Source organism: Dendrobates tinctorius, unplaced genomic scaffold, assembly GCF_039654945.1.
Source record: "Dendrobates tinctorius isolate UK_male_01 unplaced genomic scaffold, ASM3965494v1 ptg000154l, whole genome shotgun sequence".
NCBI classification, from domain to species: Eukaryota; Metazoa; Chordata; class Amphibia; order Anura; family Dendrobatidae; genus Dendrobates; species Dendrobates tinctorius.
Window position 1 is genome coordinate 6,312,694 of NW_027361821.1, and position 23,950 is coordinate 6,336,643.

The 23,950-nt window shown below is 40.8% G+C and overlaps 1 long non-coding RNA gene across 1 annotated transcript; it reads left to right on the top strand.

Moving 5' to 3' along the window:
* Positions 1 to 529: 529 nt before the first annotated feature.
* On the top strand, positions 530 to 22,296 carry LOC141050855 (uncharacterized). Its single transcript, XR_012220538.1, has 3 exons — positions 530 to 1,167; positions 18,667 to 18,729; positions 20,909 to 22,296. It is a non-coding gene; the product is annotated as an uncharacterized lncRNA (long non-coding RNA).
* Positions 22,297 to 23,950: the final 1,654 nt, after the last annotated feature.

Here is a 23,950-nt window from a genome sequence, read left to right on the forward strand (position 1 = left end):
AAGAGTGCCTAGCCACTCGAAACGCGTAGATCGATCGCATGCCTTGTAACTCATGCTGGCTTTTAAACCTCATTTCTATTGAGTGAATAAAGAATATTTTTCACTACATCGTGGAGCTGGACAAAGTTTTTTCTCATTGCCTTGGATTGTGCGCTTTGACACAGCGGTCTCGTGCTCCGATGTTGGAATGCTATATCTGGTGAGCTGGATTTGTATCCTGATTTATTGCTTCAAGTGTCTCCGTGCACCCAGAGGCTTCCTTTCTCTATTTCACAAGAGGTTTTAAAGTAAGTGCTGGCATCATAAAAGACTTTCTTATTTGGCTATTTGACCATGGAAAATGAAGCTAGGCAGAATAAAGCTGCCAAACTGTTTGCTGGGTTTACCGCTGAATCTGCACATGTTTCAACAAGCTCGAATGTGGAGCTAGAGGATTTGTTAGCACTTATGCTAAAGGAAAATCGGATATGGTGGAATGTGAGTTCATTAAGAAATTATAGAGACAAAAACATTATTCCAAGAGGACTTAGAGTTAAAAAAAGTCCCTAGTACAGTGTACTCAGATGGGTTTGTACAGGAATGGAATAATATATTATCGGACTGCTCCTTGAAATTGATCTCCCTAATCATAAGAAATGAAGAAATTCTCTTGCAAGATTTACAAAAACAAATTGATATCTTGAAATCAAATGTTCAAATAAATTATCAAAAGAAGTTTATGAGGAATTTTTGCATAATACTACTATCAAGATTAATAAAACTGAGGAAAAGATTATGGATACTAAAAAACGAAAACTGGAGCTTGATTTATCTGATTATTCCAAAGAGCAGGTGTACGAATGGGGGAGATGGGAAAATGCTAACAAGTCTCCCAGGTCTATACTACGAAGACCTAAACGACACACCAGTGCTAATCAAACTCCCCGACAAGTGACTTTCAGTTCATCTGATGCTGAAACTTCGAATGGAGCTACATCAGACTCTGATATGGATGTCATGCGACAGTCAAAAAACTCATATTACAAGAGAAACAGATCAAGAAAAAAAGGAGAAAGGGAAGGAAGCATAGGAACATCAAGAATAACGCAAAGATATCATCTGAGGAATCCACGTTAGGTGACTTTGATGTTATTAATCTTTCATCACTGAATCTAACTGCTGATCAACGTGAGTTACTTTCATTTGGACTTTCTTTTGTTCCTAGTTGTAATTTTAATCTTTTCTCCACAATATGTGATGTTAATAGATTTATTAGGAATATTACCTTGAAATTGCATTTTGAAGATAACCCTGATATTATTGTGGAAAATGATGTGAATTTTGAAAATACTTATAGTAATTATTCCTTTCCAGAACAAATGTCTATTATCAATTTGCAGGCTTTACAAAATGAAAGCGTGCCAAATGTTGATATTGCTGCTTCTTTAGCAAAAGGCATGAGTATTCCTAATCCAAACTATTATCCGGTTAAAGCAAGGAGACCTGTGATGGATAGGTTTCAAAGTGCTGTTGAAAATAACCTTAGATTATTATCTGAAAAAACGCATGGTGTGAATTGTGCCTGCAGTAACTTGAGGCCGTCCCTGAAAAAAGCATTGTTAGAACTGAAGGCAAATGAAAATATTATAATAAAGAATTCAGATAAGGGTGGATCGATTGTCCTTATGAATAGGGATGATTATGTGAACTGGGTTGAAAATATGCTTAATGACCCCATGATTTACAAACGTATTTTAGAGAATCCTTCTCATAATATCAAAGAGCGTATTTTTCAGATTATTGCTGAAGGCTTTTGTATGGGTTTTATTACTATGAGAGAGAGGGATTATCTAAAGGTGTTAAATCCAGTTACACCAACGCTTTATGCGTTATCAAAAACCCATAAAAAAAGCTTTCCTCCACCCATGAGACCGATTTTATCAGGGATAGGATCTGTGAGTGAGAAACTAGGGGAATGGTTAGATTTGCTTCTACAACCCTTGGTTCAGAGGGTCCCTGGTTTTATTAGAGACAGTACAGAAGTATTAAATTCAATGGATGGTTTAATCTGGGATTCCAAATTCTCATGGATAACTACTGGTGTTGTTTCTCTTTACACATCGATTCCACACACAGTAGCAATTAGCGCATTAAAATTTAATCTACAAAAATATAGTAATTTCTCGTGTGACTTCCAGGATTTTATCTTGGATGTCACTTTTTTGTTGATTTCCAACAATTATTTTATATTCAATGAGAATTACTATATACAAGTGAATGGCGTATCCATGGGAGCTAAATATTCCCCTTCTCTAGCAAATCTTATGAGTTGGTGGGGAGAAATGTATATCTACAATCTTGATAATCCTTACACTGATTGTATACAGTTTTACGGTAGATACATTGATGATATTGTCATTATTTGGAAATCAGATATAATAACAGTACAGAAATTTGATGCGTATATCAATTGCAACTCTCTGAACCTAAAATTTCTAACACGACATGAAAAGACCACTACTGATTTTTTGGATTTAAATCTGACTGGCATACCTAATAAATCCATTATTACTCGTACATATCGCAAGGAGACAGCTGGGAACACAATTCTCCATGCAAAAAGTCATCACCCCAGGCACACAATTAAGGGTATTCCTGTGGGTGAAATGACGCGTGCGAAGAGAAATTGTAGTTGTCCCTCTGATTATAAAAAAGAAGTTTCTGACATTAGACAACGTTTGGGTAGGATTTGTTATGATCGATGGAGTCTGGATATGGCAGAAAAGATTGTTTCAAAAAAATCTCGTTTTAAAGACTCGCATAATCTGTCCAAAAATTCTGCTAATCCTATAACAATTGTGTTACAATTTAGTAATCAGTTTTCCAATATTAAAAAAATAGTTGAGGATAACTTGGCAATTTTAAAAGAAGATCCAGATATTGAAAAAATAATAAAAAAAAAAGGACTAAGGATAGTTTCCAGAAAAGCACCATCCTTAAACAGTTTATCACCAAGTTTTCTTTGTACTCGGCAAGACCATACAATTGGTTGAAAACTAGAGGTTTTTACTCTTCGCCACGACAGCACCCACTGGAGGTATCGGATCCGCCCATTTGGAACAGGAAACCCTACAGGAAAGATAAAAGGGGCGGTCCGCCTTTCCTCCTCAGTTTTTGGTTTCCTGTTCCAAATGGAGCAGGATCCTGCAGGATCTTACCTGGGCCATGCATCCGCCTGTGCGGTCTCTTCGGGAACGGCAGGGGCTGCGGTCCGGAGGCAGCGTCGGGGGAGACTCCGTTTGACGGCTCCCCCTCGTCTGGTGGCATATTGGTAATGGCCGGGTCCGGGGAGGGCCGCCCGGTCTTACCAGGGAGCGCGCCGGTCTGGCATCCGGGGGATCCTCCCCCCCATCCCCATCGGTGGGGGTATAGCGTGGATGGTGAGGCCATGTGCGCGCGAGCCGCGTGTGTAATTGCGGTGGCGCGGGAGCAGGCCGGCGCCCGACGCTCCTATACCCCGGAAGTGATGGTTGAACTTCCGGGGTAAGATGGCGATGACGCGGCGCATGCGCCCTGTGACTGGCGACTTCCGGGGCTACAATATGGATACAGATAAAACAGCGCTGCAGCGCTGCAACGTTGGAACATGTCGTCCCCCGCAGAGTCGCAGACCCCAGCAGGGGATTCAGCTGGGGGCAACTCCACCAGGGACCGCAGCGCCAGGACGGAGACTGCCCGCAGGAGCGAGGCAGCAGAAACCCGATCCAAACCGTCTCAGCCATCTGAACCGGTATTAAGCTTCACTGGGTGAGTGTGCAAAGCATATGCTCTACCTATTAAGCTAACCTCCTCTCCTCCCCCCCCCTCCCCCCCCCCTCTTTACCTTTGACCTCCCGTTTTAGTCAAAGAAAAAAGGAAAAACAAAACATAAAGAATGCGCATTATGTTCAGAGCCTCTCCCTGACTCCTACCCCAAAAAGCTCTGCAAACAATGCATTAAAGAGACCAGGCAGGGGTCGACGATATCTTCTCAGGATATCCGAGCCATAATTAGGGAGGAAATACAAGCCATCAACCGCGCCAGCACTCCCGCAGAGTCCAGTCATAGAAAACAGGTTATTGTTAGTTCAGAGTCAGAGGAAGAACAGGATTTAAACTCAGACTCCGCTTCCACGTCCTCATCATCATCCTCGGAGGCGGAAGGACGCGCATGTTTTCCTCTGGACAGCGTAGATAACCTGGTAAAAGCGGTTAGAAACACTATGGGGTGTGAAGAGGAAAGGGGAGCCCAGACCGCGCAGGACATTATGTTTGCGGGATTGGCAGAAAAAAAGAGGAGACCATTTCCAGTAATACCGGCAATTAAAGATCTCATCAAAAGGGAATGGGAAAAACACGACCAGAGGGGTTTTCTCCCATCCGCCTCAAAACGGAAGTACCCGTTCACTGATGAAGATCTATTAAAATGGTCTAAAATACCAAAAGTGGACGCTGTCATATCCTCCACTTCCAAACAAACCTCGATCCCGGTCGAGGACGCAGGATTGTTAGCAGACCCATTGGACCGAAAGGCTGAATCTTCGCTCAAAAGGTCCTGGGAGTCCACCACCGGGGTATTCAAACCCGCAATAGCCAGCACATGTACTGCTAGGTCAATGCTGGTATGGCTAGATCAATTAGACCAGCAGATTGAGCAAAGAGTGTCAAGAGACAAACTGCGTGCAGCCATCCCGTTGATAAGAGGGGCAGCTGCCTTTATGGCAGACGCTTCAGCGGACACCCTAAGACTGGCAGCAAGGTCGGCAGCCCTGGTGAATAACGCCAGACGCGCGCTTTGGATAAAAAGCTGGAAAGGGGATGCACAGTTAAAGTCCAAAATTAGTGCAACCCCATGCGAGGGTGAGTTCCTCTTCGGAAAAGCCTTAGACGAAATTCTCGCCAAGGCAAAAGAAAGAAAAAAGGCCTTCAGTGATTCTCCCATTCCGTTTTATAGGAAAACCTTTAAAAGACGGCCATTCGGGAGAAGAAGACAATCGGACAGAACGAGATGGGCCACGAAAGACGAAAAGCAGAAGGGTACCATCTTCAGAGGGCCAACATATAGGAGAGAGAAAAATTAAAAGTTTAGACCCACCGGTTGGGGGCAGATTAAAATTTTTTTTTACCAAATGGGAACAAATTACGTCAAACCCATGGATTTTGAAAATAATCAAGGAAGGAATAAAGATTGAATTCCTTCGAATCCCCTATGAGTTCTTTGTTATAACTCGCCTTAATTCCTCACTTCAGCAAAAGGCTCTCGAAGACGAGATTCGAGTCCTGCTAGCCAAAAAAGTTTTAGTTGACGTCCCTGAGGAACAACAGGGTAGAGGCTTTTACTCTCCCCTGTTTTTGGTGTCTAAACCAGACGGTACATTTAGAACCATTATTAATTTAAAGAAGCTAAATTCATTTATAAAAAATTATAAGTTCAAAATGGAATCGATTAGATCCACTATAAAGCTTCTTTTTCCAAATTGCGTAATGGCAGGGATTGATTTAAAAGATGCTTATTATCATCTCCCTATACACAACAGATTCCAGAAATACCTAAGAGTCGCAGTGGAAGTCGAGGGCAGGATTCGTCATTTCCAATACGCGGCCATGCCCTTCGGGCTTTCCACGGCACCAAGAATATTTACCAAGGTGATGGCAGAAGTGATGGCCTACCTTCGCCAAAAGGACACACTAATTGTACCATATCTAGACGACTTCCTAGTAATTGGGAATTCAGTCAAACAATGTACTGAACGCGTGACTGACGCAGTCTCCTCTTTTCAGAGCCTTGGCTGGATCATCAATATCCAAAAGTCCAGACTCGATCCGCAATCTCTCCAGACTTTTCTAGGATTTCAACTAGATTCCTTGACCCAGAGATGTCTACTACCCCAGGTAAAAATCATCCTCATAAAACAAAAAATACAAGCAGCTATAGTTAAACCACGTGTATCCTTAAGAGGAGCAATGTCACTATTAGGATCACTAAATTCTTGCACCCCGGCAGTCCGGTGGGCCCAGTACCATGTCCGTACACTACAACACCAGATCCTCCAGGAGGATAAACGACATAGTGGTTATTTACAGAGCAAAATAACCCTGTCACAAGAAGTCTTGACTTCCCTAGAGTGGTGGTTAGACGATGACCATTTATGTTCAGGAGTCCCATGGGTTATAGTTCCATCCTGTATTGTAACCACCGATGCCAGTCCCCAGGGCTGGGGAGCCCACATGGAGAATGGGTTTTATCAGGGAAGGTGGAGTAAAGAGGAATGTGATTACTCATCTAATTTAAAAGAACTGACTGCAGTGTTCTATGCTCTATACAACTTCCTTCCGCAGCTCCAACAGAAGCATGTAAGGATCCTGTCGGACAATACCACCACAGTGGCATATATAAACAGACAAGGAGGAACTCGATCAGAGACTCTGATGTCTTCAGCGGCAAAAATTTTAAACTTAGCAGAAAACTATTTTTTGTCCCTCTCGGCCCTTCATATAAGAGGCGAGAGCAATCAAAAGGCAGACTTCCTAAGCCGTCACACTCTACGACAAGGAGAGTGGTGCCTCAATCGGAAGGTCTTCAGGGACATAGTAGCCGCATGGGGACAACCCGAGGTGGATCTTTTCGCCACAAGGGAGAACAGGCAGATAAAAACCTTTGCCTCCCTATCTCCGTCAGATCACCCAAACATACTGGACGCCTTTCTAGCTCCATGAAATTTCAACCTAGCGTATGCGTTCCCTCCATTGATCCTCCTACCTCAAGTAATTCGGAAGATCAGAGACGACAAAGCCAGAATAATCTTAATAGCACCGTTCTGGCCAAAAAGACCGTGGTTTTCGTGGCTGCAGATTATGTCGATAACAGATCCTTGGATCCTTCCGACTGCCAATCTACTCTCCCAGGGCCCCTTTTTCCACCCTCAAGTGCTCAGCTTGCACTTGACGGCGTGGAATTTGAGAGGCAGTTATTGAGGACAAGAGGATTCTCGGAGTCCTTAATTGCTACACTACTACAAAGTAGAAAACAGTCCACGACCCAGATTTATACTAGAATATGGAAAAAATTTCTTCAATTCCATACAGTACCTCATACAACAGAAGTTCCGATAATCCCAATCTTGGAATTTCTGCAGAAGGGGAAACACTTAGGCTTAGCAGTAAATACACTGAGAGTACAAATATCGGCATTAGGAGCACTATATGGCCATAATATAGCGGGCAACAAGTGGATAACTCGTTTCATTACAGCATGTGAACGAATAGCTCCAATCCACATACCCTCCGTCCCTACATGGGATCTAAATCTGGTCTTAGACGCCCTAACGGTAGACCCCTTTGAGCCGATCGACACAATACCCTTCAAATACTTAGCACTTAAAATGGCCCTCTTAGTATCACTGACCTCAGCTAGAAGAGTGGGTGATATTCAGGCCTTGTCAATAGATCCACCTTTTTTCCAAGAATACCAAGACAGATTAGTATTAAAACCTGACCCTGCCTACCTGCCAAAAGTGGCAACAAAATATCATAGATCTCAGGAGATACTCCTCCCAACCTTCTATAAAAATCCCTCTACTCCGGAAGAGCAGAAGTTCCATACTCTGGACGTCAAAAGAACTGTCCTAAAATATATTGAGAGGTCCAACAGTTGGAGGCAGAGCAGGGCCCTATTTGTTTCATTTCAGGGCCGTAAGAAGGGGTATGGAGTCACGAAGAGCACCATTTCCCGGTGGATCAGAGAGGCCATTCGTTTAGCCTACTCCGCAAAAAACGAAGATCCTCCAGGGAACATCAGGGCGCATTCCACCAGAGCAATGGCAACCTCTTGGGCGGAAAAGGGAGATGTTCCGATTGAAACTATATGTAAGGCGGCAGTTTGGTCATCCCCTTCTACCTTCTATAAGCACTACAGACTTGATCTGTCATCAACCTCTGACTTAAGCTTTGGCAGGACTATCCTTGGCACGGTGGTCCCACCCAGGTGATGGTCTCTGGAATCTCTCCAGTGGGTGCTGTCGTGGCGAAGAGTAAAAAGCCGGATTACTTACCGGTAATGCTCTTTTAATGAGTCCACGACAGCACCCGTTCACTTCCCCCCCTAAAGATATCAATTGTTAAAGTATTACCAAATAATGGATAAGAAAGATGTTAAAATAAGAGAACATTGCCTAATCCTTGGCGGTCCTTCTGGTACTCTGAAACGTAAAACTGAGGAGGAAAGGCGGACCGCCCCTTTTATCTTTCCTGTAGGGTTTCCTGTTCCAAATGGGCGGATCCGATACCTCCAGTGGGTGCTGTCGTGGACTCATTAAAAGAGCATTACCGGTAAGTAATCCGGCTTTTTTCAAGTGTGCTGCTAGTCAGTGCAAGATGTGTACCTATACCAAAAGGTGTGATAAATTTGGAGATTTTGATGACAGTAATCTATTTGACATCAAAGATTTCATAAACTGCAACACCAAAAATGTAGTTTATATCATGGAATGTACTTCTTGCCGACTAAAATATGTGGGTAGCACAAAACGCACGTTAAAAACTAGGATTAGAGAGCACATTCTCGATATAGAGAATGCTAATATGAATAGAAACATATCGCAGCTCTCCCGACATTTTATTGAGACTCATAGTAAAAAACTGGACTCATTAAAAGTATATGGGATTGAGAAAGTCCACAATCGGATTAGAGGTGGGGACTTAGAACCTGTGCTTAGGAATAGGGAGGCGTGGATGTTCAAATTAAACACCAGTATGCCACGAGGCTTGAATAAAAGAAAAGACACTATGCTCTTTTAATAGACTGGCACTTATCAACCCTTTCCTCTTTGAAATATCTATTTTATTACATTTATAATGAATCTTCATGTTCTGATTAAACATATACTAAAATATGTGGAAATATGGCAGAGTTTTTTTGCTAGGTTTTTCATGGGGTATTTTTTGTGCACAGAACTGTATTTTCATGCCGTTTTTCAAATCTGCATGTTTAAAATATAAAAACCAAAATATTCGACATAGTTTTATGTTGTACAGTTACTTAAGAAATACTTCATTTATTTGGGAAAGTCTATGACAATAATCTTTCTATATATGCATTAGAACGGTTTTTTTCAGTGCATGAAGTTTTTTTTTGTTTTTTTTCAGATATAAACTAAAAATTAAATATAACAAAAAAAAGTTTATGATAACTACTTTTCAATAAATGCATCAGAATGGATTTTTATGATTGGTGTATGATGGGGAATAAAAGAATTAAATGTTTTTTTGGCTGTGCATATAACCCAAAAAATCATATACACTGAAAAAAATTCTTTAGAACAGTGCAAATTGGAGTTTTTTATCTCCCCTTTAAACAAACGTATTATGGCTGTGTGCACATTTGGTGCGCTAATTGAAATAATCCCTGAAAAAATCTTTTCAATTTTAAAAATTTTTTTTTTTTTTTTTCAAAAAGTTTTTTTTTTTTTTTTCCCCTTCTTTGTATACATGTGTATACTAAAAAAATGTTCTGTTGTGCTAAAATTAACATTGCACAAAAAAGAAATAAAAATTTAACATGTAATTGAAAATCGCATGCATTTTGAAAAAAATTGTATTTATGTGAATTTTACTGTTGTGAATGGTTGCAACATTGAGATCTGTTATGTTTCTCTTCTATTTCAGAAGATTGCTTCATTTTTTCATGGATAATAACAAGAGAATAATGAATAAAAATGAAGAAATACAATATTATCGCCTTTAGTAGTATTTTATCTTAATGAATGAAATTGTTATATGTAATTGTGATTGTTAGTTTTCTCTCTTTGTTTTATATTTGTTTTAATTAATTATTTAACCGGTGTGTAGACCGGATAGAGTATATAAGATCTACCCATGGACAAAGCTGCGTATCATGATTAAGAGTGCCTAGCCACTCGAAACGCGTAGATCGATCGCATGCCTTGTAACTCATGCTGGCTTTTAAACCTCATTTCTATTGAGTGAATAAAGAATATTTTTCACTACATCGTGGAGCTGGACAAAGTTTTTTTCTAATTTGCCTTTGATTAAAAACACCTGCGGCTAACAGGTGGAGTGCTCAGTCAGAAAGTAAATGAATACAAATTTCAAAAACTGACCGTCACATCCAAGCATAAACATTATGTGAACAGGTGCTTAACCGACAGTCACCAACTCATATACATTCAAGCAAAAAAAGGAAGCACACTGTAGCGCCATAACATGCAAATATGAAAAATTAAAAATGAATTGGATTTCTGCATTAGAAATATGAAAAATTGAGAAAGTTTAGCGCATAAAATGGCCAATTTATGTGTACCTGGAAGCCACGTTAAGGCATTTCTTGTTTTCCAGGTCCCTGTCTATGCCAATCCTCACTAAGACTGAAGTCTCCATCTGAATGGGAGCCTATGAAAAATCCTCTGTTTAGACTGAAGTCTATATCTCTGTGGAGGGGAAGTGGCCCTGCTTTGATTAAAAACGCCTGCGGCTAACAGGTGGAGTGCTCAGTTAGAAAGTAAATGAATACAAATTTCAAAAACTGAGTTGGTGACTCTAGGTTAAGCATCTGTTCGCACAATGTTTATGCTTGGATGTGACGGTCAGTTTTTTAAATATGTATTCAGATGTAGTCGACTCCATCTGAGTGTTTGGCTCCTGTAGGTGTGCACTCCCAAAAAAGTGCACAACAGAGCTCATGTTCACTCTGCCGTCACCATTAAGTCTATGACCTTGTCAGCACATGCATCCGAACCCTGTTTTGTGGGGGATTTTGGATGTATGCCCCAACCGGGACACAGAACACAATGTTAAAGCACCCTAAGATGGTGCATTTTTTTAAAGCAGCAAAAATACGCAGCATCAAAAACTTATTTTGGAAACATAGCCTAAGAGACATTATTATAAGCAGTTGCATTTTATACTATTAGGTATATTATAGAAGTGTTCCTCAACTCCAGTCCTCAAGACCCAACAACAGGTCATGTTTTCAGGATTTCCTTAGTACTGCATAGGTGATGGAATTAATGATTGAGCAGGTGATGAAATTATCACCTGTGCAATACTAAGGAAATCATGAAAATGTGACCTGTTGGTGGGTCATGAGGACTGGAGTTGAGAAATACTGGCTTATAGGATTTATTATTTTTAGACATCGATTAAGCTTATTTGGAATTAGGCCACACTGATTTTCGTTTAAAGTAACATCAATGGACAGTGCACCAATAATCTGCTAAATCTAAGCAGTTTTAAGCTTCTAGCCAACTTTTTCTGTTTCCTTTAATACCTGTGTTTTAACCTACATATAAAAATTATAATTATTTTCAGAAATTTGTTATAATTTTTTACTTATGTACCTGATTATAATCCTCCAAAGTCCATGACTTTGTGCAAGTGCACGTAGAAGAATTGATGCTTTTTATGAAGAAAAAAGTGGTCACACCAAGTACTAATTTGATTCAGTTTCCATTTTGTTTATTGATAAAAAATAAACTATTTATTTATTTATTTTATTGACTTATACAGTGGCATCCGATTCCACAGTGTTTTACAGGCATTATTAAGACTTACATTTGTAAAAGCATTCTTGCTTTGCAATATTTTTTCACACCTGTTAATATAATTTTTGTACCGTTCATTAATTTGACATAATGCTAAAGATTAAATTAAATTTGCATGCACTTGATTCCATTTTCAAACTCTTTGGAGTGCCTCAGTCTCACAGGAAAACCATGTATTAGTAGTGTTATAAGCTATTGATTTGCAATCATTTGGCACACAGGCAAAACCAGGTGTGCAATCTCTCAGTGAATTATAAGCATACTATAATATCATGAAATGACAGGGCATAGCCTCTAGAACATAAAACATGCACATTTAATATTCATTCAATATCAAGGTGATGTTTTACTACTCACAACAGAGATGAATAGAAAAGATTGAAATAGTAAAGTGTCAGTTGCCAATAAAATTGCCGGTAGTAGCGAAAAACATATGAATTGGAAGGAAATATTCTGTATCTTTGAAAACTTTCAACCAAAAATCTTTTTATATCAGAGTTTCTACATGCCGGAATATTGAATTTCTAATCCTAATGAGGCAGTGTTTTTTTTTCAAGTATTCATATTATCTAGTGAGCCAGATAAGCAAAACCCTTTAGGGGTCTTCTGCCACATGCATACAATGTCCCCTTTGCAGTGTACCTTTCATAACACCTTCTGAACCGTCAGGGTCCCATCTGAGATGTTGTGGGTTCACTTCCGTGGGGTTCACACAAAGACAGTGTTCCGTACACTTGCCAGTCCTACTCTAACATGAAAACCTCAAAAAGAGGAAAAAATCCTCCAAAAAATTCACAACCTCTTAGTAACACCATATAGGGAGGCTGCCCAGTGCCAACTAGAATGCATCCCGTGTGAACAGAGGCCACAACATTGATCATTGGCAATTGTAATTAACATTTACAAAAGCTGGTAAGGAAAAACTAAAATATTTCTTGGAATTGAAGAGGAACTGGCAAGTGTAAGGAACTTTGGCACAGTTTGCTAGCTCCGTATAAAGGCCTTAATATCAACCAATACCTTACATATATTGATATGTTTTTTGTGCACTTTTTATATTTCTTTGAGGATGCAGTTGGGCCAAAATGGTTCTGCAAACTTGTGGCCTCTGTTCACACGGGATGCATTCTAGTTGGCACTGGGCAGCCCCCTTATATGGTGTTACTAAGAGGTTGTGAACCAGAAGCCCTGCATCCCCTGCATTAATAAAAAGATTATGAAATCCACCATCTCCCTGCTCTGCGCTCCTTTTGACCGGGTTATTCTCCAGAATTGCAATTACCCTCCTCTCTAGAGGCACCCGGCTGGAGTTGCATTGTTCCCCTAACTATGCACAGCTGGTGCTCCCTTTTGACCATCATACTACAATCTGAACAGTTTGACCATGTAAGAGACAACTTTACTTGCATTCTTTCACAACATGTCCAATTCAGTGACAGCTTCAAAATAGGGTTCAACACAGAATATATCCTTATCTTGCCCTGTGCTCACCCACACATCTTCCAGAATGCTCCCAGGTTGTACCTGCTCATCCAGTACCACAGCATTCCCATTGTACAGTTGCACTATTGTTAGGAGTTCCCCTGTCCGTTTTGTCCCAGACAAAATGGGTTCAGCCCACGTAGTAAGCGGCCACATCCTGGAGCTGCTCTGCATTCTGCTATGCTGAGACTTCTGGCCCTCAGGCCCTGGAAACTGGGCTTCTGACCTTATGAACGCTGCAGGGTCACTATGCTGTCCTGGGCTCTAAAGCCCTACAGGACTGTATGGGCTCCTTGGTCCTATTGACTATAATCAGGAAATGTTCCTGGCTTACCCACAGCAGAATCCTCCTATTGGTTGACTATGTACACTAATGTGCCCCATCTAATGTCCACATTGGGGTACTGCACTTAACCTAAGCTATAACATAATATCACAGCACATAGGTACAAAACACTATATACAGCTTAAGGCTACTTTCATACATCTGTCTTTTTAAACCCGGCACAATGCGGCGAAAAGTGTGAAAATCGGATCCGGTTTTGTCACATTGAACGTAATGATCGCCGTATCGTGCCGGATGGACGTGTGGTGCTTCATTTTTTTGCCGGATACGGCAAACGTGAGCCGTCCGGCGTCAGCATAAAACGTTCCCTGCAACGTTTTTTGCAGCGCCGGAATGGCTTTTTACACAGCGCATGCCCGACACTGTGAGTGTTAACCCCACAAGTACCTGGCAAGAGAGAGAGATCTCTCTCTCACCCGGACACTGTGAGTGTTAACCCCACAAGTGCCCGGAGAGAGAGAGAGAGATCTCTCTTTCACCCGGACACTGTGAGTGTTAACCCCACAAGTGCCCGGCGAGAGAGAGAAATCTCTCTCACCCGGACACTATGAGTGTTAACCCCACAAGTGTCTCTCTCTTCCCCCCCAAACCTTTCGGCGGCTGTCCTTCTCATCCCCCTGTGTATCTTCCTCCTTTACATTGTGTCCGAGCCATATCAGGCGCCGCATACACATCCGGTGTCACCGCTGCAGGCCGGATCCGGCTGCCCGGCTTTTTGCCGCACGCCGCCGGACCCCACACACCGGATGTGTGAAAGTAGCCTAAGGCGTTCAAAACCGGGATGAGTGTGGGGAATAATACCGTCTTTGTAACCCCATACAGGTACAAGAATCCAATCAATCTAAGTAGAAGTAAGCAGGATCAGATATAAGAGATAAAATACAACTTTTAATATTCAAGATTAAAATATGGGTAGGCAATATCTCACAGTGACATATACAGACATTAAAGTGGTAAAATGAACCAGTGCTCAATTGAAATATAGTTGGATCTTAACATTACAAGTTTTCAATCAGCAAAAATATCATGCAAGAGGGAGAAATGGAAAATAAAATCAGACAGGTAAAGCTACATTCCTTGTCACGTCCAATGCAATATCTCCTGTCCTGACCTATCTCTCTAAAAATGTTCTTGTGCAAACCCTTCTATGCGTTTCATCACCTTATATTGGAGGACTCCTCAGGGGAGATGAATGTATATACAGTAGGGAAAATAAGTATTTGATACACTGCTGATTTTGCAAGTTTTCCCACAAAAAAGAATAGAGAGGCCTGTAATTTTTATTGTAGGTACACTTTAAATATGAGAGACAGAAACTAAAAAACATCCAAAACATCACATTGTACAATTTTTACATAATTAATTTGCATTTTATTGCATGAAAAAAGTATTTGATGCAATAAAAAAACAGAACTTAATATTTGGTACAGAAACCTTTGCTTGCAATTACAGGGATCAGATGTTTCCTGTAGTTCTCGGTCAAGTCTGCATGCACTGCAGCATGATTTTTAGCCTATTCCTCCATACAGATCTATTCCAAATCGTTTAGGTTTTGGGGCTGTCACAGTGCCACATTGAGTTTAAGCTCATTCCAAAGATTTTCTTCTGGGTTTAGGTCTGGAGGATGGCTAGGCCACTCCATGACCTTGAAATGCTTCTTGTGAAACCACTCCGTAGTTGCCCTGGCTGTATGTTTTTGGTCATTGTAATGCTGGAAGATCCAGCCATTACCCATCTTCTTATTGAGGGAATGAGGTTTTTGGCCAAAATCTCACAATACATGACCCCATCCATCTTCCCTTCAGTACCGGCAGTTGTCCTGTTCCCTTTGCAGAAAAGCACCCCAAAGTAAGATGTTTCACTCACCATGCTTCACAGTTGAGATTGTGCTCTTGAGGTTGTACTCATGCTTCTTCTTCCTCCAAGCATGGTGAGTGGATTTGATATCAAAAAGTTGGATTTTGTCTCATCTAACCACATGACCTTCTCCCATGCCTCCTCTGATTCATCCAGATGGTCATCGGAAAACTTCAAATGGTATGGACATGTACTGGTGTGATCAGGGGGACCTTGCGTGCCCTTCAGGATTTTAATTCATGACAAATTAGTGTGTTACTAATGGTAACACAGGTAATTGACCAGGTCCTCAGTAGTTCTGAACTGATTAATGAACTTTCTCACAATCAGCCTTACCCCAAAAGGCAAGATCTTGCTTGGAGCCCCTGACTGAGGAAGATTGACAGTCATCTTGTGTTTCTTTCATTTTCTAATAATTGCGCCAACAGTTCCTGCCTTCTCACCAAGCTACTTGCCTATTGTCCTGCAGCCCATCCCATCCTTCTGCAGGTCTACAATTTTGTCTCTGGTGTTCTTAGACAGCTCTTTTGTCTTGGTTATGGTGGAGAGGTTGGACTATAATTGATTGAGTGTATAGACAGGTGACTTTTATACAGGTAACAAATTCAAACAGGTGCAATTAATTCAGGTAATGAGTGCAGAGTTGGAGATTGGAGGGCTTCTTAAAATAAAAACTAACTGATCTGTGAGAGCCATAATTACTGCTGGTTAGTCGGTGATCTAATTATTTAATGTAATTTAATTATTTAAATATCATGCAGTGTGATTTTTTTGGGTTTTATTTTTAGATTCTGTCTCTAACAGTTGATAAAAATTACAGACCTCTCAATTTTTGTAGGTGGGAAAACGTGCAAAATCAGTACCAAATACTTATTTCCCACCCCCCAGTAAAGCAGATCTGCTCAGCTAATAACATGTCTGTCTCTTTCTCCACCTACTTTATATCTCTTTTTGGGGCCTGGGTTATGTATTGAAAAGTTTGTGGAATAATGATGACCTTCAGGCTGGCAGAGAGTAAATACAATACTCACATCTACCACAAAAATTCACTGCCTCCATTGATGAAGCATTGCGAAACACGTGTCGGGGCATGAGGGACGTTACAGGAAGCATCTTTATTCATTGGTAGGTTGTAGTGAATTTTTGTCACACTTGCACAGTACTTATATGTAGTGGTTAACATTTATGCACTGTGAAGCATCATTTGATGAGAAGCTCCTTCCTTTGTTTATATATCTGAAGATGATTGATATCAAATATGGAGCAAGCAATTTTGTATGCATATCTCTTGGTGCTCACACTGCGTGTTAATTCATATTTATTATTAGCCTACTAATATGGATATATCACTATACGGTGTTTCTATGTTTTGTTGTCTCTCTTAATTGGTCCAGCACCTTCTTTTTATGACTATAATGTTGTGACATTGGTAATTATAAATAAAGATGGTTGTTTTAAAAATGTACCATTGTGTGGAGCTTCTTAAAATTAATTAATGAGGTGACCACAAAAGAGGGAAAAGTATGATATATGTAAAGAGAGCACTTTTTGGCACTTGTAAAAATAACCTAATATATAGATTTTATTATCTAAGGGTTGGTCACACATTATTTTACCATTGTTTTATATATATATATATAGTGCGGTTATCTCTTGTATGTGATGCTATTTTTACCCATCTATCCAATTAAGGTATTTTATTTAGGTGTATACATCTTCTTAGTCACATATTCTTTCTGATCACAGATTCGGCACTTTTTTCTTTTCTAAAAATAGGCATTAAGTGGCTGCTCCAGGCAAGCATTTGGTCCATGTGCTGCACAGTACTTTGACAGCATTCTGCCACATAAAGAGGCTCTGATATCATTATAGCACCCCCTAATTGTCCTTTTTGAAATTTAGGAGGGCTCCTATTACTTAGGAGGACCATTCATAGTATATACCCTTTATTTAAATTCATCTCCCCTGAAGAATCGTCCCCTCCTGCGGGGTGATGAAACGCAGAGGGAGGGTTTGTACAAGGACATTTTTAGACAGGTCACACTTGGGCACTGCAAAAGTTAGGAGATTAACCTTATACTTTGATTACAGAATTTTTGCTTAATTATTATTTAAGAAATACCTTTGGTCAATTACATCAGATGGCGTGCAAGTACAAACTACCTTTTCCAGATCATGCCAGAGCATCTGGGTTTATTTTTCACTTACAACAGCAGACTGTTTTTGTTTGTCTCTTTTTCTTTTTATTCTCCTCTTTTCAAGAGCCATATCTTTTTTTATTTTTCCCTCAAAATGACCGTAAAAGCGATAGTTTTTTTTCCAACTTGTGAGAAAATAAATCGGAGGCGCTCCCCTCTGTTGGACTGAATCCCCAAACAGATAAATTAAATAAGAATTGTGGTATACATAATGTGTATGGGGCCAAAATAAGCCACACTAGATCACATGGCGGATAGAATACGCCAATACACATATACATAAAGGACAATTAATAAAGACAACTGCAATCACAGATACAAATATACAAAAACGAAAGGCCAGCAGTCAAAATGTCATATAAAATGCAATATTTTATTGATAATTAAGTAATATAATGAGACATAGGTACATGGAAGAGGGAAGGGGGAAAAAGGACCCACAAATGGCTAAAAAAGAGGGCCTAGCATGGCACCCCCATCTCCCAGGAATACAATCCCATGTGGTCGTACCACAAAACAGCACATGTAGTAGTCATATGATTAAGTAATTGTAATATATATCTGCATATTGTGCCGAGACTCAGAGAGCTCACTATAGATTGAGGTATCTAGACAAGATATTCGTAATAACTAGACCTACAAGGGATCTGTAATGTTACCTGGACAGAGTGGGGTTAAACCATGCAGCGGCCGGACCCCGACGCGCGTTTCGGAGCGTGTTGCTCCTTCCTCAGGGGGCGTGACCGGCAACGTCAGTGTATGACGTTTATATCATACCAGAGCAGAGACTATTGGATGCGCCGCCTGGCTGTCATGTCCGAGGCAGCGCCCCCTCCCGGCGAACCGGAAACACGCGGGCCCCACGTGATCCGGGACGTCAGAGAGAGGGAACAGCCATCGGGCCGACCAGTCGGCAACTGCGCATGACAGGAAGTGCAATATCCGCCATTTTGGAAAAGGGAATATGGAAGGGAATAGGAACAAGATAACTATGCAGATAATAATTGGAGAGATAATAAGGTGATTAACTTAAGTAATTACAATCTTACTGAGGTGGACCTGTCCCTGTTGGGGAGAGGTCTCACCTTTTCACCTACTTCTAATTTTGACACCTTTTCGGTGGTAAAAGATTTAAATCTGTTTGCCAGATCCCTGTTATTTAAAAGACACTTTTTTAATAATGATTTATACCATCTTTTCCCCACAGAGGAAGAACAGGAGGCAATAAGAACTCTTGAGGAACTAGCGGCTGAACATGATGACGATCACGGTAAGATCCCTGCATCCATTCGACCACGTTCGACAAGGTTTCCCCCCCTCACATCGTGTTCAAGCATTGATCTATTTGTACGGGTGGTTACTGAAGATTTTGCAAAAATCCCCAAGTTTGGCAGAGGTGACAATTTGACTGGGGAAGAGAGGATGAGGTTAAATTACCTTAGAAATTTGACGGATGTGGTGTTGAAGCCGGCTGATAAAGGTGGTAATGTGGTTATCTGGCCGACACAAATGTACGAGAGGGAGGTATTTCGGCAGTTAGACAATCCAGTCTGCTATAGAAAACTCACCTATAACCCCCTCTCGGCGTTTGTTGCCAAACTAGATACTATTCTTGATAAAGCCATGTCTAACGGCATTATCACCAAACAGCTGGCTTCATCACTCACCGTCAAAGAACCCACTATTTCTACATTCTACCTCTTGCCTAAAATTCATAAGAACATTAATTGTCCACCCGGCAGACCAATAGTATCGGGGAGGGGGAACTTTCTCGAAAATGTCAATAAATGGATCGACCATCTTCTTCAGCCGCTGGTCATTAGTTTACCCTCCTTCCTCAAAGACACGGGTGATCTTTTACGTAAGGTCGACGGACTATGTTTGGAGAGTGATACTCTTCTGGCTTCAGTGGATGTTGAGTCTCTATATACAAGCATTAGACATCTGGATGGCCTGCGGGCAGTCCAATTTTTTCTTAGTACATCTACGATCCCGTTGGGTCTTAGAGACCTCATCCTGGAGCTATTAGAGTTCACTCTCACGCACAACTTTTTTGTGTTCAAGGGGTCGTTTTACCTGCAGCTCCAGGGGACTGCCATGGGGGCGGCCTTTGCGCCATCCTATGCCAACCTCTTCCTGGGGCTGTGGGAGAGGGACCTCTTCTTGTCTGATGAACAGGGGTCGATTGACCGTGTTCCATTTTGGGCACGCTATATCGACGACATCTTGTTTCTCTGGCAGGGTAGTTCCGTCGACCTTATGGAATTCGTGTCTGTTCTGAACCTCAATAATTTTAACATCAAACTTACCTTGACATGGGATTCATCTAAAATTAACTTTCTTGATGTTACTATCAGGAAAGATGTGGATGGGGTTATTCAAACAGATATTTACCGCAAGGATACAGCCACTAACTCTCTCCTCCACGCCTCCTCTTGCCATCCGGATCATCTCATTAAGGCTATTCCTGTGGGGCAGTTCTTGCGGTTACGTCGAATTTGCTCTTCAGATAGTGATTTTCATATGAGAGCTAAAGATTTACAAGCACGTTTCTTGTCACGCGGATATAGTAAACGCTGTGTCAAGAAAGCCTACCAACGCGCGAGATATTCGACTCGCAATGATCTTCTCTACAGGAATACATCAGTTAAGACACGTAAAAATGAGAACACTGTGAGGTTTATTACCTCGTTCCATCCGTCTCATGAGATGGTCCGCACGGCATTGAGGAAGGCGTGGCCGATTTTACAGGCTGATCCTATCTTAGCTAAAATTATTCCTAAGTTTCCTTCCATTACATTTAGGCGGGCCAGCAATTTACGAGATAAACTTGTGACTAGTCACTATGTCCATCGTCCGATGCCCACTTTCTTGGATGCGTTTGCAACTGGGCATGGTTGTTCACCATGTGGGAGGTGTGTGGCTTGTCCAAATATTGAACAGTGCAATTCGTTTGTTAACCATGATGGTACAAAAACATTTAAGATCAAGTGTCGGATATCATGCACCTCTCGATACGTGATATACCATGCTACGTGCCCTTGTGGACTAATTTATGTGGGTATGACCACGAGGCAGCTGAAAGTCCGTACAAGTGAACATGTACTAGGTATACAGGCTGCTCTGTCTTGCACCGATGACTCCCTTCTAAAAACATTGCCTAGACATTTTAAAGAGTTTCACCAGTGTAACTCTGCATCACTTAGAGTTCGGGGTATTGATTCTCTTAAAATAAACATAAGGGGTGGTAAATTGTCTGGTCGCCTAGCTCAACTTGAAACTCGGTGGATATGGAGACTGGGCACTATGCAACCAAACGGTCTGAATGAGAACATATCCTTTGCTCCATTTCTGTAATTCCCGCTTGCTGAACATTTGATCTATCACTGTGGCTTTTTAGCTTTCGTATTTTTTATTTTATTGGTTTTAACTTTTTTCTTTATATTCAGACGTATTCCATTCACTATTGGATTGTTCACTATGCTATCTTTGGAGGAAGTCTTCAATAGCAAGATGTTTAAATGGATGGAGTAGAACTAATGAAGATTCTTTCGTGTGAAGACACTTATTCATCTGGGAGGCTGACGCAGTTTGCCACATGGACATTTACATTGGAATTTTTTATGTTATGTTTTTGTTTAATTTGGCGTGGTTATATTGGTGTCCATATATAACTATTGCTTCTTCTAGTTAGGTCCCTTTTGGGACATTCATTATGTCCAGATGTGTATATACCATGCATGTGCGTGTAGCGGCGTGCGTGTTGCACTATATATGTGCCAGTAGGGACATGCTCGCTTGGGACAACATTGTGCCATATGTGAGTTTATTGTGGTATGCCCCTATTTTCTCTATATATCCTTCAAGCAGGGTTTCCACATATAGTTGCTATTTTACCTTATGGTGCCCCTTTGATCTATGTCAATCTGTTATATACATATATATTATTAAATAATTACACAGGTGCACTATATTTGGTATGCATTTTGGGCATTATTAAGTCCAAATTATCTTACTGGTACTGTTATATAACGTTTCATGTGGTTGCTACATGGTCTCTTTTATTGTCACACATCGACTTAGATGTAAAGTGTTTTCCTCTCCACATTATGGGGACCAATCTGAGTTTTGATTATGAACATTTCCTTACATGTGTCCTTTGATTTTTGTTTTTTAATTATGCTTTATTATATGTTGCATAGTTATCTTGTTCCTATTCCCTTCCATATTCCCTTTTCCAAAATGGCGGATATTGCACTTCCTGTCATGCGCAGTTGCCGACTGGTCGGCCCGATGGCTGTTCCCTCTCTCTGACGTCCCGGATCACGTGGGGCCCGCGTGTTTCCGGTTCGCCGGGAGGGGGCGCTGCCTCGGACATGACAGCCAGGCGGCGCATCCAATAGTCTCTGCTCTGGTATGATATAAACGTCATACACTGACGTTGCCGGTCACGCCCCCTGAGGAAGGAGCAACACGCTCCGAAACGCGCGTCGGGGTCCGGCCGCTGCATGGTTTAACCCCACTCTGTCCAGGTAACATTACAGATCCCTTGTAGGTCTAGTTATTACGAATATCTTGTCTAGATACCTCAATCTATAGTGAGCTCTCTGAGTCTCGGCACAATATGCAGATATATATTACAATTACTTAATCATATGACTACTACATGTGCTGTTTTGTGGTACGACCACATGGGATTGTATTCCTGGGAGATGGGGGTGCCATGCTAGGCCCTCTTTTTTAGCCATTTGTGGGTCCTTTTTCCCCCTTCCCTCTTCCATGTACCTATGTCTCATTATATTACTTAATTATCAATAAAATATTGCATTTTATATGACATTTTGACTGCTGGCCTTTCGTTTTTGTATATTTGTATCCCCAAACAGATGTCAGATGTGAACCACTCCTTCGGGTGTCTGTCAAGAATGGTTAAGACACTTTGTATTTGTCAAATTAAATTCATTTAAAAAACATAAGTGATAAAGATTTAAAAAAGCATGACAACTGTAAATAGGTATTAAAATCAAATGATTTTAATAACTATTTAAAGTTGTCATGCTTTTTAATTATTGCAAACATGAAGAAATCTTTATTGCTCATGTTTTTTAAATAAATTTAATTTGATAAATACAAAGTGTCTTCGCTAGTGATGAGCGAGTATACTCATTGCTCAAGTTTTTCCGAGCATGCTCGGGTGTCCTCTGAGTATTTTGGCGTGCTCGGAGATTTAGTTTGTGTCACTGCAGCTGCATGATTTATGGCTGCTAGACAGCCTGAATACATGTGGGGATTTCCTAACAAACAGGCATTCCTCACATGTATTCAGCCTGTCTGCAAGTCGCAAATCATGCAGCTGCAGCGGCACAAACTAAATCTCCGAGCACGCCAAAATACTCGGAGGACACCCGAGCATGCTTGGGAAAACTCGAGCAACGAGTATACTCGCTCATCACTAGTCTTCACCATTCTGGGCATCACCTGAAGGAGTGGTTCACATCTGACATTTGTTTGGGGATTCATTCCACGAGAGGTGAGCGCCTCCGCTTTCTTTTTTCACATATCCCTTGGAGGTGTGAATGCAACAGGACCAACATAACTTCATACCAATCAGAAGGGCGTCATACCACGAGGTTGGATCCCTATTTGTAATCAAATTGCTACACAGCGTTGTGCCTAACCTGCACAATCTCCACTGGTGAGCTTATATACATATATATGTATCACGATTGTTTTCTGTATGTCATATATTGCGCTTAGGTAGCGCTCTCCAGTTTTCGCTCCCCTCCTCTCAGTCTCCTGCAAAAATTTTTTCAAGCTGTAATAATAATAGTAGTGGCGACAAAGCTTCCAACCAACAGTCCCAGTCATAAAATTCGATTTTAATAGAAAATTGTTAAAAAATTAAGAAAAATGAAAAAAATGGTCTTGAAGGATAAGGGAGAGGGTGATGAAATCCAACAAAAGAGTTTTGTGTTTTAAATCACATAGAATCTTAATCATAGGTTCTGATTAAGTATCTATACAGTTCAAAACTTATCATACCTATGTGATTTTATACCACTCTCTTAAATTCAGTCTTTCTTTCATTTTTTCTCATGATTTTTTAAATAATTTTCTAATAAAATTAAATGTTAATCCCTGGGACTGCTGTATTGAAACTTTGTTAACTCTGCTTTTTACTACTACTTGAACACCAACTGGCACTCATCATCTGTGAATCCTCCCTAATTGAACCAACAGATCCAAAAGTCAGTAAAACCCTTGGTGAGCTCATAAGTTTACAAATACATATTGTATTTTAATGCCACTGTTTAAATTGATATACAATCTAATGAAAAATAGGAAAAAAACCTTAAAGTGGCGCATGTGAAGAAGCAGCAGTGTTCTTAAATAGGCTGTTGTTATCACCAGCTACCATCTGTTTCCATCTAGCCAGATAGTTTTAATACTGTTCAATTGACTTCAACCTATGTTTATGCTAAAGAGTACAA